Source organism: Mus pahari, chromosome 14, assembly GCF_900095145.1.
Source record: "Mus pahari chromosome 14, PAHARI_EIJ_v1.1, whole genome shotgun sequence".
In the NCBI taxonomy this organism is placed as follows: domain Eukaryota; kingdom Metazoa; phylum Chordata; class Mammalia; order Rodentia; family Muridae; genus Mus; species Mus pahari.
In genome coordinates, this window is record NC_034603.1 from 26,106,135 (window position 1) to 26,114,531 (window position 8,397).

The window sequence follows — 8,397 nt, forward strand, 5'->3', positions numbered from 1 at the left end:
GTCATCAGGCTTGGCGGCAAGCACCTTTACCCACTGAGCCATATCGCTGGCCTGCTAAAGATGTCTCTGAAACATGTGATCAGTCAGTGTTCAAGATCAGCAAGGGAGTCGAGCTCTGTGCCAGCATAGGAGAAGAGAGGCTTCCTCAAGGCCCGAGCATCAACTTCTTAGTCTATTTTCTGGAGCTCCAACAAAACAACTGAGTTTAGGTAGTATAAAAAGCAATTAGGGTTTATTAACTCACAGTTCTGGAGCCTGGAAGTTCCCTGTGGAGGACCCACCATGTTAGCCTCTAGTGGCACCTTCACAATGACAGGAGCTCATGTGGCAGAGGTCAGGAGCACAAGAGATCCAGAGACCAGGCTTCTCTTCTTTCAAACACCTGTCCTTCAGGGAAGCAGCTGAAGTGCTGAGAACATGATTGGTTCCTTCCCTTTTTTTGCAGGGGCGGGGGGGGGTGTGGGGAAGGGGGGCAGGTTTTGAGACAGGGTTTCTCTGTGTAGCCCTGGCTGTCCTGGAACTCATTCTGTAGACCAGGTTGGTTTCGAACTCAGAAATCTGCCTACCTCTGCCTCCCAAGTGCTGGGATTAAAGGCGTGCGCTACCACTGCCCGGTGATTGGTCCCTTCCTAAAGCAATGACAACATGACCTAATTATCTCTCATGAGGGCACATCTCGTGTGTGTGTGTGTGTGTGTGTGTGTGTGTGTGTGTGTGTGTGTATGTTACATGTGGGTGGAGGCTGTAAAAGGCTCCCCAGACCTTAGCACAACCGACTCCATGATGGAAGCACCTTTCAGGCTGCAAAACCCAGCAGGTAGACAGTACCACCTGCCAAAATAAAGACAAAAACCTAATCCATCAAAGTCCACAGGACTGGCAACATCTCTAAATGTATTAATCTTGCTTTTTGGCTTCTGTAGTTCCCACTTCTGGCTAACTACTGTTCTTGTTACCTGAAGTATGTCAACACAGGACACAGTTTTTTGGACTTAAAAGCTCCACCCTGAAAAAGGCTCCAGGCTATACTGGGATCCTGAACACCCAGTGTAGTCACCACCTGGCTAACTATGGAGGACATAGAGGATGGAAATAGGTTTCAGCTCTGCTTCCGCGGGCCCTCCGCTGGGCTGTCCCCAATCTGTTTTTCAGTTAGAAGCATTCAGAAGTTGCTTTTCTTCTTTTTTTTTTTTTTTTTTTGCCGCTGCTGCTGCTACTGCTGTGTGTTGGGGCCTCCCAGCTCTCTGCAGCCACTAAACCACCTGCGGTGGTAATCTTCAGATCTGCCAAGCTTGCTCTACTGTTTACATTGGTCGCCATCCTTCAAAGCATCACCATTGCCTGCTGAGAAGACCTTTAGATGTTCCAGAGACAACATCCTTTGGGCCCCGCCTACAAACTCTCACCTGTGCTTTCAAAGACTTGGGCTGGGGAGTTGTGGGGGGCTGGGGTTTTTCCCATGCTATATAAACTGAGTTTTTCATTAAACCTTGGGCTTCGATCAGAATGTTTGTCCTAGCCTCGTTCCTTTTCGCAGTCTTTTCTCATTTCAGCCCCAGTCCGCCCTCCAGGATGAAACCGGTTTGGGTGTGGCTGAGGGCAGTCCCACTCACAGCTGCGAGACAGGGTCTTGTGTATCCTAGCTAGGATATAGATGAGAATGAGCTCAACTTTCTGATCCTAATGCTTCCATCTCTCAAATGTGGGGTTACAAGTGTGTGCTACCATGCCCAGTTCTATGCAGTACGAAGGATGGAGCCCTGGGCTTTGTGAGTACCAGCGCAAACGTCCTGCCAACTGGGCCACACCCCCAACCTCCCAGAAGCTCTTTAGAGGACAGAAATATTGCTTATCTGCAAAGGGACATGTGCTTGGGGGTAGTTATAGTCTTTTTGTTTGTTTGCTTGTTTGTCATTTGAGGCAGGGTCTCACTGTGTATCCCTGGCTGTCCTGGAACTTGCTATATAGACCAGGCTGGCCTTGAACTAAACAAGATTCATCTGCCTCAGTCCCCTAAGTGCTGACATTAAAGGCATGCATGTACTACCCAGCCTGCCAGTAATTACATTCTTAATTACTTGACATGTGTGGTGGTCTTGGAGGGGGTTCCACTTTGGCCTCGGGAGTGGGGGAATAGGAAACACCTCAGTCCGACAGCCCAGTCCTATCTGCAACCTGTTAACTGGAATCCTTCATGACTCAAGGAAACACATTCAGAGAGCATGCTCATGTCCTTGTCACCAACCTCTGAGAGTTTTTGCCATTTGTTTAATTCTGAAAATGATGCTCTCTATGTTGGGCTAGGTCTACTCTTTTTTTTTTTTTTTTTTTTTTTTTTTTTTTCATGTACGTAAGTACACTGTTGCTGTCTTCAGACACACCAGAAGAGGACATCAGATCCCCATTACATATGGTTGTGAGCCACCATGTGGTTGCTGGGAATTGAACTCAGGACCTCTGGAAGAGCTGTCAGTGCTCTTAACCACTGAGCCACCTCTCCAGCCATGGTCTACTCTTTTAGACAATAACTTAAACTCTCTCTCTCCCTCTCTTTCTCTGTGTGTGCGCAGGTGCATGTGTGTGTGCAGGTACCCACAGAAGCCAGAAGAAAGTGCTGGACCATCTAGAGTTAGTGTTACAGACAGTTGTGACATGCCTGCTGTGGCTATGCAACTGAACTCTACTCTTCTGGAAGAGCACCAAATGACATTGGTCATTGAGTCATCTCTCCCGACTTGTGGACAGTCACCTTTTGATTTTTTTTTTTTCTCAATTTTTCCTGATGAGAGTGGAGACAGTGTCTTTGATGTCCAGAGTGTGGTAGTTTGAATAATCTTAACAGAGAGTGGCACTATTGGGAGGTGTGACCTTGTTGGAGTAGGCGTGGCCTTGCTGGAGGAAGTGTGTCACTGTGGGGGTGGGCTTTGGGGCCCTCTTCCTAGCTGCCTGGAGGACAGCAGCCTTCTCCCGGCTGCCTTTGGGACACAATGTAGACCTCTCTGTCCAGCCCCATGCCTACCTGGATGCTGCCACGCTTCCTGCCCTGACTGAACCTCTCAACCTGTAAACTAGCGCCAATAAATATTGCCCTTTATAAGAGTTGCCTTGGTCATGGTGTCTCCTCACAGCAATGGAAATCCTAACTAGGACAATGAGTCACAAACTATGTGAGCCTACTGGAGAGAGTCACAAGCTATGTGAGCCTACTGGAGAGAGTCTGAATCCAGTTCTGTCCCAGGACAAGTCGGGGAGCACTTACCCACCCTCTCGTCTCAGCCCTCACCATGGCATGGCCATAGTGTCACTCAGAGCACCAAGAGTACATATATATGTGCCCTCCGGTTCGGGGACAGGCACAGTCCAGCCTGTAGGTCTAAGCTGTCTTGCTGTCCACGAGGCGTACCGCAGCACAGTCCTCTTGGGCTGAAGGTCACTTCCTCAGGAGGATCCCCCCTATCTGTTTCTCATGTGGTACCAGAGCACATTTAGCAGCCTGGGCTGGGTTTGTTCCTTTCTAACTTTGTCCCTCAGCTGTTTGGTCACATGGCCACGAAGGTCTTCTTACTGGCATTTGCAGTGACCCCCCCCCCCCCCAGCAGCTGAAAGTTGATTGCTGAGGTTGCTTTCTGTTTTGTAGTATTTATGCCCCTCAGCTATAACTGTTTGCTTGCCCTTTCTCCTGGTTACAGTTGCCCTACTCAGTATCGAAAGCCTTTCCGGACATTCAAGTGACTGAGGAAAGTAGTGGGGCCAGAGGCATTTTAACTGTCTCCTGCTCTTCTGGGGCCAAATGGCTTCTGGCTGTTTAACTCTCTCTTGTTGTTCAGGGGCCAAGGGCTGGATGGCTTCTGGCAATTTAACTCCTGCTGATAGCAGCAGGGGATTAGGAAAAAGAAACTTAGTTCCTTGGGTTCTTTCTCTCACTGCCTAGTGGAGTTGGTTAACTCTTTCTGAGCCAGTGAAAAAGGAGAAAGAAAGTAAGTCAGGCACACAGACAAAAGCCCCCTGGATGAATCAGAAAAGGGCTATCCCAAAACTTGATTATTGCTTTCAGCTTTTTATAGCTTTTTATTTATTTATTTATTTATTTATTTATTTATTTATTATATGTAAGCACACTGTAGCTGTCTTCAGACACTCCAGAAGAGGGAGTCAGATCTCGTTACGGATGGTTGTGAGCCACCATGTGGTTGCTGGGATTTGAACTCAGGACCTTCGGAAGAACAGTCGGGTGCTCTTACCCAGTGAGCCATCTCACCAGCCCCTTTATAGCTTTTTAAACAAAAGGTTCTCTATGTAAGAAAAAGTTACGTCATGGATAAAATGTTACACCAAAGGAGAGTTCCGGAAGGCTGTTGACAGTAAGTTCAAAGCAGTGTTTCATTCTTTGAAGCTCTTTGAAAGTTCAAAGCAACAGTGTCACCGGGCCTTGCTTTATCACAGTGCACACCTGTGGCTTCATCCTGCGATCCGACCTAGAATGAAAGTTTTTCCTTGATCACCAATCTATCCCAAGTCTATTTCTCTTCTTAGTGCACTATATGAAAGCTCATTACATTCCACATTATACAGCCTTTAGTTACTATTCTGTGAGGAGGGGGGTATTCTATTCTTGATTCTAAGTGTATTACATCTTTCTGGCAAAACAACTAAAACCATCTTAAACTTTCTTCTTAAAATTATTTGAGTCAAATTAGGAACTCTATATAAGGTCACTAATTTATCTGAACAGCATTCATTCATGAAAGTTCATCTTCATGTTGATCTGCATCAGTAGCAAGAAGCAATCCTGGGATGAGGTGTCTGGGGCTGTGTCTCACCAGAGCACACTTCATCCCAGCTGAGTAAGACTGTGGGCCGACTCCAGGGAGCTCATTTGTCTACTGCATTATCTACTGCAGCTCTTCCTGCGTGGCATCCGCCAACATAGCTTTTAAAAAGAATTATTATTTTAGTTTGGCCTACATATTTGTGTATGCTGTGGGGGTGGGGGTGGGGTGGGGATGGGCAGATGCCTCCAGAGGAATTATTGGAATTATAGGCAGGTGTGAGCTGCCTGATGTGGTTGCTGAGAACTGGACTCAGGTTCTCTGAAAGAGCAGGTAAGTGCTCTTACTTCTGAGGTGTATCTCCAGCCACCTCCAACCCCAGGTAAAGGGGTAGTGTGTGTGTGTGTGTGTGTGTGTGTGCACGTGCGCGCGCACTCGTATCCCAGCCCTAATTATTAACACACATTAGTTGCAAAAATTAGTAACATTTCCTGTTAAGCATCCCCAAGTGCATGGTCACGCCCATCTGTTGCTCCCAGGCTGGACTGAGGATGTGAGGTCTGTGGAGACTTTATAGAGCTCTTAGGGAGCTCACAGGCAGTAGTAACCACTGCACTCTCCAGCCTCTGTTTTTAATATTTTCTGCTGACTCGGTTGACCTACTTTGGGCCCAAGACATGTGCATAGAGGTGAACTACTTGGGTAGGTGTGAGGCAGGAACTGCTGACCTGCATAGTAAGCACGAGGTTAGGATTGCAGACCCTCAGTGCTGGGCTGGGTGCTCCACAGCCTGTGCTGTTCTGGAAAGGGGAAACCAGGTGTCCTGGCTGGTTTTGTGTATCAACTTGACACAAGCTGGAGTTATCACAGAGAAATGAGCCCCCCTTGAGGAAATGCCTCCATAAGATCCAGCTGTAAGGCATTTTCTCAATTAGTGATCAAGGGTGGGAGGGTCCCTTGTGGGTGGTGCCATCCCTGGGCTGGTGGTCCTGGGTTCTATAAGAAAGCAAGCTGAGCAAGCCAGGGGAAGCAAGCCAGTAAGTAACATCCTTCCATGGCCTCTGCATCAGCTCCTGCTTCCTGCCCTGCTTGAGTTCCAGTCCTGACTTCCTTTGGTGATGAACAGCTGAGTGGAAATGTAAGCTGAATAAACCATTTCCTTCCCAACTTGCTTCTTGGTCATGATGTCTGTGCAGGAATAGAAACCCTGACTAAGACAGCAGGCATCAAGCAGGTAACAGCACCTTGGGATAGTGCAGCTGTCCCGTAGAGGCCACCCCAGGCTGAGGGCTGGACGGGAGGAGGATGTTGTGTGGCCCTGGGAAGCACTTCTCCACCTGTTGGAACATCAAGGCAGGGGCTTGGAAGAGTTCAGAGCAGCCCGGACACTGAAGAGTGAGGGAAGAGGAAGCCAGGGACTGCTAGAAGGTAGTCTTGCCACACATGGTCCAACAGGATATCCTTGGGATCTGGCATTGATGGGTTCTTTAATGAGCCTTGCCCTGAACCCCCCAGACCTGTTCTGGCTGTGGTACAAAACACGGACACCGGCTCAATAGTTACAGGTCATCAATAACACAGGGCAAGGCAGGTACACACAGTTCAGGAGACACACTCCTGAACTCTGAGGAATCCCGAGTGAGAAGAGACCACACTGGAGATAGGGTAAACTGACAGGGTAGATTAGAAGGGCTCCCTGGTAGGAGGGAGAGAGAGAACTAGTGAACAAGGGGAGCAGCTACAAGGAGCAGCCTTGTGAAGGATCTGCTGCTCTTGAGAGGTCCCCTAAGAACCCTGGGAAAGAAAATTTTCAGTTCCCAGGGGAAGCACACTAGGATCCTCAGCTGAAGCCACTGACAATAAGCCTAATGTAGCTGCTTTGTCCCCTACTGATCAAAGTCGAGGTTACTAAGGCTCCTGAACATCTCCCCTAGCCCTGTAGTAAAGCCCCTCAGGCCGCTGTCATTTTGATCAATGGTTGACCTCTGAATGCTGATAATTTCTGCAGAATAAACGCTCTCTTCTTTTACATACTATTTGAGTCTGGGGTCTTCCTTCAGCGATTCTTGGACCCAATCACCCTCTAAGTGCTGGAACTCACTGGGTCTGAAGATGGGTTCAGGGTGCCTGCTGCACATGGTTGCCTAACCCAGGGTTAGGCGCTATCATCTGAGCAAGAGGGGCTCCAGAAGTGAGGCAGCAGGGTCAGACCAGGCAGCTCTGATCGCGGTCTGGATGGCAGGGTTCCCAGGCAGACTTCTGATCTCCTCACATGGCCAGCCAACAGAGTTCCTCCCCTCTCTGAAGAAGAACGTGGTGGCCTCTGAGTGCTCACTCCCGAAAACTAGCCATTTCCAGGAACTGAAACTGAAAGCTGCTCTGGCAGCAGGTCCCCGCCCCTTGGGGAGGAGGCAGGCAGGGCTCATGCCTAGAAGTTGGGGACTTAACATCTGGGCCAAAATAGATAGAGCAGGGTCTGAGAGGAAACCCAGAAGCTCAGGCTGCCCTTCAGCTGCTCCTGCCTCTGCTAATCGCTCTTCTCCACAGGACCCTGCCCCTCCACACTTCTCTCTCCCTCCTGACCTGGGCCTGGATTGCAGTTTTGTAAGGCTTCTGAGCAGGTAGGTGGGGGGCTCCTGATTGGCCTGTAACCCTGCTCAGGGCAGGGGAGTCTGGGGTCAGGTGTTCCTCTGGGGGACCGTGTGCAGCAGGCACCCTCCTGCACTGTCCTCAGGACCAGAGTGCCTGGTGTCTGGCTGAATCAAGTCCTTCCAGTTCAACAATTCTTTTTACCTGGGTGTCCCTGGGTTTGTGGGTCTTCTGAGGGGGTCTAGTTAAGAGAAAACAGGTGGGCTTTTACTCAGTCTCCCAGTTACTGGGCAGAGTCCAGGATCAGAACCTCCCACGGGCAATATCTGGATGTCCCAGGACTATGTAAACACAGTGGCTCTTTAATCGGAGCAAATAGAAACTGGGACTTGAAAGTTTCTAAGGAACCTTTTTGTATAGTTCTCAGTTCAATTATTTTAAAAGATATTTAGTGTGTGTGTGTGTGTGTGTGTGTGTGTGTGACAGTCAGGGGACAACTTGCAGAGCTGATTCTCTCCTTCCACAATCGAACTCACGAACTCACGTCATCAGGTTTGGTGGCAAGTGTGTTTACTTGGTAAGCCATCTCATGGGCCCTTTTAAAACAAACTAACGAAAAACCAAACCAAACCAAACCAAACTAACAAAACCAAAATCCAAAAACCAAAAGAACCAAAAAATAAATAAATTAAAATAAAATAAAATTAAAAAAATTAAAACCAAGATAAAACCAGTTCAAATCTTTCATCTGCTTTAGAAAACCTGGCACACCACAGGCACCCAGCCTTCATAGATCATTACGGTGTGGGTGGGGGATGCTTTAAACACCACTTACCCAAAGCATACTGGGTCCAAGGCTGTTCCCACTGACCATGGGGTGGATCACCACCCTTTCCTGGAATCGGTAGCACTGGGAAAGTCCCTGTGCCCCCACAATGGTGAAGTGATAAAGAACGAGGTAGGATTGAGGGTCCAATAGGGTCTGTGTTCACAAAAGTCCTTGGCCGCAGCCGGGCATGGTGGCGCACGCCTTTAATCC

General features: G+C 48.6%; 1 protein-coding gene across 5 annotated transcripts in view; it reads left to right on the plus strand.

Annotated features, from left to right (window-relative positions):
• Positions 1-7,211: 7,211 nt before the first annotated feature.
• Positions 7,212-8,397, plus strand: part of LOC110332777 (immunity-related GTPase family M protein 1-like) — a 6,867-nt gene continuing 5,681 nt past the window's right edge. For all 5 annotated transcript variants that reach the window (XM_029545603.1, XM_029545602.1, XM_029545604.1 and 2 more), the window contains exon 1: positions 7,212-7,390. The gene's annotated coding sequence lies outside the window, so the exon portion shown is untranslated. The remainder of the gene's footprint in view (positions 7,391-8,397) is intronic.